Source organism: Sinocyclocheilus grahami, unplaced genomic scaffold (genome assembly GCF_001515645.1).
Source record: "Sinocyclocheilus grahami isolate Dianchi unplaced genomic scaffold, SAMN03320097.WGS_v1.1 scaffold832.1, whole genome shotgun sequence".
In the NCBI taxonomy this organism is placed as follows: domain Eukaryota; kingdom Metazoa; phylum Chordata; class Actinopteri; order Cypriniformes; family Cyprinidae; genus Sinocyclocheilus; species Sinocyclocheilus grahami.
The window spans coordinates 524752-535104 of NW_015506011.1; the positions used below are offsets into that span (position 1 = coordinate 524752).

Below are 10353 nucleotides of genomic sequence, written 5' to 3' on the forward strand. Positions count from 1 at the left end.
ACTAAAAGAGCTTTGACTTAAACTATTAATCAGAGACAGAAGACATGGAGGAGATTATGGTTTAACAGCAAAGCTTACATCATGTAGATCATTTAGAGACCTTAAGTCTGAAACTAAAACCAGCATTGTGCAAATACGTCCAGTCACAGTGATTCAATCTGAAGAGCTTTTCTGTTTCTTGCTCACCGGGGAAAAACAGCTTGATTTGCATCTGTTTTATCTGTTGTATCTAGTTCTCATGGCCCACTTGTTCCTGACTGCAGCATAAAGGGGAGTCCTACATATACATGTAGTTAGAATACGAATACAAAGTTTTAAAAGCCTAGAGGATAAAAAGCAACAAATATCACATGAACCAGAATTGAAGCTACACTAGAGAGAGCAAAGAAAGAAACAAAGGACTCTACTTTTATATTCTACACCTCCAATTAAAAGATGTATTTATTGTTTGTTTGTTATTGTTATGTAATCTGCCAACAGGATGCTAATAAGATAAACTTTGACCGTTTCTGGGTTAGTAACAGTACAGAACAGCTGAAATCCAGCAGCAGCAGATGTTCACATTGATTCGACACTTTTGAAATGGTACACTGAGTTTTCTCCAGTCACCAGTATTATCAGCATTTCTCAGCAGTACAAACGTGAAGAAGTGCAGGCTTTGGGGCTCTGGAGGAAAGAGAGACACTTTCTGACACCTTTTGAAGTGTTTGGCCAACTGAAGAACACACATCCTTTGACTGACACACAGCAGAGCTCAAATAATCAAATATTTATAAAACCACACTGTTGCATTGAAATGCACAAGTATTCTGACATCCTGTGGATGTTACATATTTTGCATTGATTTTTCACAGGTGTTTTGAATTATACATTGCATCGTGTTTAAGAGTTAAAGGAAAATGTCTGTAAGCTTAACGGAAAAGTACAGGTAATCCATTTTCCTACAGAATTTGTTTTTCTTACAGTATTTTGCATTTTTTTTATCAGATTTTTGTTTTTTTAAAAATAAAATTACAATACTGAAATACTGTAGAATGCAGAAAGAAGAGACGATTCGGTTTCTCTGCAAAAAATATGGTATATATTTTTATAACAACTTTACATTTTATAGTAAAAAACTATAAAGTTACAAGGTGCATAATGTCATTCCACAGAATCTTTTAATTTTCCTATAAATTCTGTGATCTCAATTTAATTTTTTTCTGGATTCTGTGATTTTTGATTTAATACAAATGTATCATAATAATTGTGTCTAATATACAGTACATTACATGAATATTGAAACAAATGGAATCAAATGGAAATTAATTTACAACAAATCATTGCATTTTAATTGTTTTGTCAAATACGATGCTGCACGAATGAGCTTTGTAAATTAAAACATGGACAATACTGTATATTGGTTGTATGATATTCCTTAAAACTATTATTATTTTATATTTTATTTTATACAATAGTAATATATTTCTGTCATAATTTCTTCAAGTTAAACCCAACTTTTATTTTGATGGGTTGTCATGAAGGATGTTTTAGTTTTGTTTTCAGTTTCAGTTTGTATATTTTGACCTCTTTATTTCATCTCAAAGTAAACACTGTAAAGCTGCTGAAGTGTCTCTCAGAGCAGCTCTGGAGATGAAGTTCCATTGTTTTGTCAAATAAGATGCTGCACGAATGAGCGTTGTAAATTAAAACATGGACAATACTGTATATTGGTTGTATGATATTCCTTAAAACTATTATTATTTTATATTTTATTTTATACAATAGTAATATATTTCTGTCATAATTTCTTCAAGTTAAACCCAACTTTTATTTTGATGGGTTGTCATGAAGGATGTTTTAGTTTTGTTTTCAGTTTCAGTTTGTATATTTTGACCTCTTTATTTCATCTCAAAGTAAACACTGTAAAGCTGCTGAAGTGTCTCTCAGAGCAGCTCTGGAGATGAAGTTCCTGGCATCATGTAGTGAGACGCAGACGCGAGCATCACGTGTGTTTGAGAAGAAACCATGCCATTCATTCACACAGAGACACACAGAACATGCAGACTTACAGAGAGTGTAACGTTATACGGTCCAGCCGTAGCTCAGTGCAGTCAGCGGCTGAAGGACGATCTGTGGGATGTTTTTCTTGTCTCTCTGCCTTGGGCTCGATCGCTGACGGCAGCTCAAATGATTATAGTAGTGTTTGTGACACATAACAACTATTTCTGCTGGTTGACAGATTAAACAACTACCTGTGATATTTCTCTCTGATCTCCTGACGCCTACGGACTGAATTAAACGCTTGTCGTAGAAAGTGGATTGACTGTTTTGTCTGCACTTTCTTGTTTTATTTGTCATTAGAGTTCAGACAAACTCGAGAAAAATGCTTGGTTACACAATCACAGAGCATAAAAATACACGTTATTTTATTGTGCATTAAAATACACAAATGTGATTTTTATGTCTTCTTTTTGATATTGAATGAATTATCTATAATTGCTTTTTTCACCTGCAGTGCATTGTGGGACTGCATATTTATGTATTCTGCAGTATATTCATAAATATATTGTGCTGTAGTGTATACGGGTATGTGTTCACGTTGTGTGCGTGTTCACTACTCAATGCAGAGCACAAATTCCAAGGATGGGACACCATACTTGGCCACATGTAACTTTACATCCCTTAATCCACCCCATACCTAAACTTAACAACTACCTTACTAACTATTAATAAGTGGCAAAATAGGAGTTTATTGAGGCAAAAGTCATAATTAAAGTTATGAAGTGTAGAGCACTTTTTATGATGGATGGAAGCAGTTTATTGGACTTCTATTGGACTATAATATTACCACCCATTCACTGCCATTATACAGCTTGGAAGGGCCAGGACATTTTTAATATAACTCTGATTGTACTCGTCTGAAAGAAGAAAGTCATATACACTAAGGATGACTTGAGGGTGAGTAATTGGAGCTTAAAATAAAGTGTGACCAAAGCTTTAAATATTTGTAGTGTGACGGTGAGTTGCATCATTGCTGTGTCCTATGGACACTTCATTTTGTGTTTAATTTTCTCAAAATGTCTCTACACTGCATTGCGCTGCATGGAGCCACTGAGATGAAACGCGTATGCAGTCGTGCCCAGAGTTCGTTCCAGGTCTTTAATGTTTTTAATGTCCAGGTCCAAAATTGTGCCATTTGTCATATTCTTCATTGTTTGCAATTGAAAAAAGATCAATGCTGCTCTCTGGCTCCTTTATTGCAAAGCGGAGCGGAGTAGCTTGTAAGGGCCGCTCGCATTAATATGGATAAGAGAACAGCGGCAGGATTGAGGGAGAAGAGCTGTTGGACCTGGCATGGAAACGGCTCTTTGTTTTCTCTCTTCTGCTCGTAATTAACCCCAAATACTGGGTCAGTCTGAAAAGTGTAACTGGCTGTGGGAGTTTAACCCTGATGTGACTGATGAGAAGTTTTTATTGGATTGAGTTGAGAATGTTGACTGAATCGCAAGATATACAAAGTTTGGGGTCAGTTTTTGAAATAAATTAATATTTGTATTTATCAAGGATGAATTAAATTGATCAAAAGTGACAGTAAAGACATTTATGAAGTTACAAAACATTTCTATTTATGTAAATAAATAGAAATGTATTTATTTCTTTGAACTTTTGAACTTTCTATTCATCTGTGAATCCTGAAAAATAAAATATATCAGTTTCCACAAAAATATTGTGCAGCACGACACTGATAATAATCAGAAATGTTTCTAATAATCAGCATATTATACTGATTTCTGAAGATCATGTGACACTGAAGACTGGAGGAATGATGCTGAAAATACAGCTGCGCATCACAGAAATACATTGCAGTTTAACACATATTCACAGAGAAAACATGTATTTTAAATTGTAATAATATTTCACAATTTTTACCGTATTTGAACAGAATTGAACACAGTGTGTAAAACAAGCTTTGCCAGAGTATTTAGTTAGTTTTGGACAAATAAATAAATCTGTAATACTGTATATATTGTATAGTAGTACTAATAGTAATTATAATAGCACAGATTATGATTAAAATTTTATATGCTTGTCATGTAGATTTATGTTGATTCAAGACTAATTCATCTCACATACACAGATTTTTAATCATTTCTTCACTTCTGTTTTCTTCAGAAGTTTTAATTAGTTTTATCGCTCTGAATTCTCCTGGCTCGCTCATGTCCAGGTTGTAATGGAGAAGTCTCATTTTCTCCAGAGGATGAAACTAACTTTAGCAATCAGTTCAGCTCTCTAGATGTCGTGCAATCACCCGCGCGATTGTGGCTGAACAACGCGGCTGATTACAGTAGCGCCGAGGCTTTGATAGAGCCATTAAACACAATAACCATTAGACCCACAGCAGCGCTGCTTAATCTGACTGTTTTTCCTCATTCTGTCTCACCCAAAGGTTGTACCAGAACAATATATTAGTTGCCAGCGCATATATTGTTTTTATATTATATTATCCGAAAAGAGGGAACGGGATTGTGTGGGTGTGAGCTACAAATGAGTTTGATAGTATTGAGGGAGGATTTTTTCCTCCTCTTTACCCTCCTAACCTGAGTATGTGAGCGGTGTGAAGTAGAGTTGTGTCGTTTGGGAGAGAAGAAGGTTTTTTGAAAGTTGTAGCATCTGAGTTTTCTCTTGCTTTGATATTCATGAGCATAGGATGGCTCATAATGTAATAATGTAATCTATCTATCTATCTATCTATCTATCTATCTATCTATCTATCTATCTATCTATCTATCTATCTATCTGTCTGTCTGTCTGTCTGTCTGTCTGTCTGTCTGTCTGTCTGTCTCTCTATCTCTCTATCTCTCTCTGTCTGTCTCAAAATTAACTAAATAAAAATTTGGTTATTTATTTATTTATTTTACAGATTGACATTTTTGTGAGAGTAAAATGAACGTAATGAATTAAATATACCTCCATTAAAAATTTTAGGGTTAGCATTTATTTATTTTTAAGAAATTAATATTTTTATTCATCAAGGACAAATGTCAAGATGCATTAAATGTATCGAGTGCCAGTAAAGACATTTATAATGTTACAAAATATTTATTTTTTCATCTATTCAAGATCACGTGACACTGAAGACTGCAGTAATGATGCTGAAAATACAGCTGCGCATCACAGAAATACATTACAGTTTAACAGAGATTCACAGAGAAAACAGCTGTTTTAAACTGTAATAATATTTCACAATTTTTACTGCATTTTTTGATTAAATAAATGCAGCCTTGCTGAGCAGAAGAGACTTTTTTCAAAAATGTTAGAAATCTTACCAACCCCAAACTTTTGAATGGTAGTGTGTGTTTTTTTTATTTTAGAAGTTAGTTTTATTAGGGCATTGCATGAGAAAATGCAATTATCACACAAAAATGAGCCCAGTTTGGCGAGGTTTCTTTTACAGCATGCAGCGCGCGAGAGAAGAAAAGCGTGAGAGACCGGCCCATCAGTGACTCACGTCTCCATCAGCGCTCAGAGCCAAACACACGAGCAGAAGCACTCCGGTGTCACGCTGAGATGATTGTGGCCACAGAGGTGTAAGGAAAAGTCAGTCGAGCCAGTAGATGAGAAGAACAGTGGCACTCAGTCTTCCTCTTTATTCTCGGCTCAATGATTCACAGACGACCTGATCTTCACAACTCATGCATGCTACAAACATCCAGTGCTATTATCCTTAGAGAACTTTCAAATAATCAATTAAATAATATGTTGTTGCTTAAAATGAGTTAAAAACACTAAATGAAAACAATAATAAATACAGTACATCTGTTGTATATTTATTTTATTAATTATTATACTGTTAATTGCCAGAACTAATTCTTATTCAATGTTTTAGTAAGTCAGCTTAAGTAACTAAAACTAGGAACTAAGGGAGGAAAGAACTAGAACAAAAATAGCTAAAACTATTATAACAATAAATAACTAAAAGGTATTTAATGGTAACAAAGTACCTAAAAGTTTGACTAGTGTTACGATTAAATACCATTTCAATTTTAAACTCAATTTCAGCTGTAGTTTTAATTAGGTTTTATATTTAAAAAACACTACTACTTACTGTTAGTTATTATTAAATACTATTTCAATTTTAAACTCAGTTGTAGTTTTCGTAGTCTTCGTTTTTTGAGGGGAGTTTTTGTATTAAAAAAACCCCATTAGTTACCATTAATTAATACCATTAATATTAATACCATTGTGTGTGTGAGAGAGAGAGAGAGGTTTCATTTCACTCTCCTGGTATAAATGTTGAATTTCAGGTCTGCCACACCATTTGCTTCTGCATAATTGTTTCTTCTCCTCTTCATCTTAGTTGTGTTTATTGCCATTTATTTTGATTAGTTCACATTCTTCTCCTTTCATCTTCTGTTGAAAAAGATGTATGCATTCTCGCTACATCCTCTTTTTCCTCTATTTATATTCTCGTCATGTTTTATTGGCCGTTTTGGTAAATAAGTCTCATTTATCGCTCTTGCTTGGTGTGTCTTCCTCCGTTGCGTTAGATTCCTGATGAGCCTGTCTCGATCTGTCACACCTTGTGCAGCATTTCAAGTAAAGTGTTTGAGGGTTTGAGCATCAATAATAGTTGTGCTGTCTGTGTTCATATAATATCAGAGAACATTTGGCCCCACATTTGTAGCATTTTGTATGTATGCATTTGATTTATCCATGCATTCCCTGGGAATCGAACCTATGATTTTGGTGTTGAAAGTGCCATGCTTTACTGTTTGAGCTAAAAAAAAAAGCTTTACTATGTTAAACCAATTTTAAAGTAAAAGTCTAACAGGGCTAAAGGCACACCTTAAGGAAAATGTGGGCTTTGCACTGCTTCCATAGAGAATGACTGCAGAAAAAAAACATGTTTTTACTAAATATTGATGGAGCAACACACTTTGTCAGAAGATAAATCATAATAGTGATTTGTTTTGTTTAAAAATCATGTAAATGCATGAGGTGATGAGTGGGGGTGATTTTATGCAAGCCTGTTGCCATCATGGCGTAAAAAAAAGTAATTTTATCAAACAATTCAGACTTTTTTCTTGCCATTCTGAGAAAAAAAAAAAGATAGAATTGCGAGAAAAAAGCCGGGGAAAAAAAGAAAAATCTTGCAATTGTGTTTTTATTAAAAAAAAGTCGCAATTACCTTTTTTTTTTCTGTGAAGGAAACGGGCTTAGTTTTTACCACACACTCAGTTATTGATACTTTAGCTAAAGTAATATGTTTGGCATAATATCTAAGTTAATACTTCACTTCACTGACAGTTTATTTTGCTAAATAAAATAATTTATTTTTGTTCAATTAATATTCTGTCATTAAAATACAGAAAAAAAATATTTTCTGAAAGCATTTTACACTTCTTGATGGGGATCCCTTGATAATTTAATGTAGCTTTACAGTAGTAACAATAAATATGATATTTTATTATATGATAGTTGGACAGCCAACTCAATAAATTATATTGACGATCTGAATTTAACCATGTCGTGTCAACAAATGGAAAAGTCAGCTATTTATTATCGCATCAATTATTACTATTTAGTGCCAACAGCAGAGGCACACATAAAATAATTTGACATATTCTTCAGTTATTGAAAACTGTTGATTTAATTACCTTAAAACTGAAACCGTAAGATTCTGTTACAAAATATATTTAGTAATTTTATTGATTTTAATTTTATTATTCTCAGATCCTACATAAATATACAACATTAACTTCGCAAAATTTTCATGTGCAAAGTGAGGCGTGGATGTTTAGGCAAATGCCGTGGTGAGTTTTTGTGCCATCTAGTGGTCTAAATTAGAATAAAATAAACCTAAGTTTAGCTTTAATATCAGCTGGTAGGACAGAATGGAATGAGAAATATTTTCCATACACATAAATAAAAATCTAATCTCTAGAGTGTTTAATCCATCTGTGAAGCACACTCTGAACCTCTGGTGAACCGTGGCTGATGTTTTAAAGGCTGTTGCTGCACTGATTCTTCAGCGGTGTGATTTGGCTCTGGTGCATGATTAATCATGTTGTATGAACAGGACTGAGAGCAAACACACACGAAGCCAATGTGTCACTCCTAAAACAGAGAGGCACTTGTGACTCAGCCTTCAGTTATGACCAAATGTTTATACCACCATCAGGTTAATCTTATGGCAACCAGACTTTACAATGAGAACCTTCATTTCTCACTTTCTTTGCTTTTGTACAGAATAATCTTGATAAATACTACTATAAATGAGATGTGCATGACCCATGTCTCTGAAGAAAAATCTCCAAGTTCTCTTGAATAACTGATACAGCATTAGTTACTGTTACTAGGTCAGACTAGCTCTCCTACTGTGAAACATGGAGAAGCGATCGGATCGAGTGAATTAAAGGAATAGTTCACCCCAAAATGAAAATTTGCTGGAAATGTCCACGTATATATAATCCACATCACTCTAGTCCATCAATTAACACCTTCAGAAGCCAAAAAGCTGAAACAAATCCGTCCAATTCGTTGCTTCCGGTTAAAATAAGAGTCTATAATCCATAATAACTCGTCCTCCAGTGAAAAAGTGTTCTGGTGTGAATCAGGAGAGAAATCTGCACAGATCAAGCAAGAGCTCTAAACACATATGTGGCTGGAATTTGATGTGAGAGACAACAGCAGATGCACTTTTTCACTGGAGGAAGAGTTATTATGGATTATGGACTCAATGTATTTTAGTTAAAAAACATCTTAATGCTGGATTAGTTTCAGCTTTTGTCTTCTCCAGCTGTTCACTGATGGACTGGAGTGCTGTGGATTATTGTGATGTTTTTATCATCTCTCATTCTGACGGCACCCATTCACTGCAAAGCATCCATTGCTGAGACACTGATGCAATGCTACATTTCTACAAACCTGATGAAGAAACAAATTCATCCTAATCTTGGGATGGCATCTTGGATGACCTAAGGCTGAACTATTCTTTTAACTCTGGATTAATCATGCATTTATTTACTACTAAATAATTATATAGAGTTGCCAAAAAGATCACACACCTTTATATCATCCAAACCTGAAACAAAAAAAATCAATTTAAACTCTCAACAAAAAAGAGATTGGACATATATTCTGTTTTTATCCTGAGCAAAAGACTCACATTTGTCTCACACTGCTCCCAGATTTGCCAAGATAATATAGTTTATAGCTTTTTAAGAAATGTTGTGCTCCTTCAGAATGTTGTTTCTTTTAAAACAAAACGTATGTGCTTTTAAATTGTATCTGTGTTGCTATTTCCGCCACAGGACAGAGCAGCTTATTTATAACCCTTTGCACTATATTTCCTGATAAAACTTTACAGAAGGTTTATTTATCAGGGGTTTTAAGGGCTTGACCATTTGTCCAAACACATCTCCTGTGAGAAACTGCAAAAGAGTTGCAAGTTTTCCGGTTATCACCAAAGTTGTGAAGGGAAATAATTGAATATGAGATGAAACAGTGTTGCATTCCTTAAAAGCCAGACATTAAAGAAGTGCAACTAGAAATCAGTATATATTAAATATTATTATAGAATCCTTTGCACTGTTCATTATGGACACTAACATTTGACAGCAACATAGTGGCTGGATTGGCTTGATTTTGGAAATGCTTTGCTTGAAAAGAGTTTGTGCTGTCTTTCTGTGAAGCAGATTCACGTGATATCTTCCATCTAATGTAATGTCATTTAAGTTGCATGAATTTTGCATTAGATATTAGATATGCAATATTCATTTATGGCATTTTACAGGCTCTGCCAACTGTTCTTTACTGTTGTAAAACTCTGAAAGCGCTTCAGTGACGTGAAGACTGTTAAACTACTGGTCTTTTAAATGCTAAAACAGAATTTAGGCATCACAACATTATAATGAACTGTGTGAAAAATGGATATTCATTTTCAGATTTGTTGACGATTACATTTAACAATGTTTACAGATTAACTTTAAGTTAGACCAGAGTAAAGGTATTCTACATGTAAAGGAAATGAGTATGCATGAAATGTAATATCCAATATCGGCCAACATCAGTAAAATATACTTTTAAAAACATATCTAATATCAGCAGATAATCAATATAGTACCAATATTCTGTGCTTCGCAGATTCATCTGTCGATACTCATCTGTGAAACCAATTTCATTACAAATTAATTCTTACAATTCATTTTCAAGTAATATTTGTACATTTTGAGTGTAAAATACATAAGATATTATTTGCTATACTATATTTGCTAGAAAGTGTGGACACGCAATGAGTATTTTTCTTGTTTTTTAGTAACATTCTTAAATCAAAGATACGTTTACTTGAGAAGCAAAATAACTTAAGAT

At 33.9% G+C, this 10353-nt stretch overlaps 1 protein-coding gene across 1 annotated transcript in view; it reads left to right on the plus strand.

Annotated features, from left to right (window-relative positions):
* Positions 1 to 10353, plus strand: part of LOC107562672 (ras-related protein Rab-26-like) — a gene marked incomplete at its 3' end in the record, with an annotated part of 77036 nt that overhangs the window by 61920 nt on the left and 4763 nt on the right. The gene's annotated exons all lie outside the window — the stretch shown is intronic.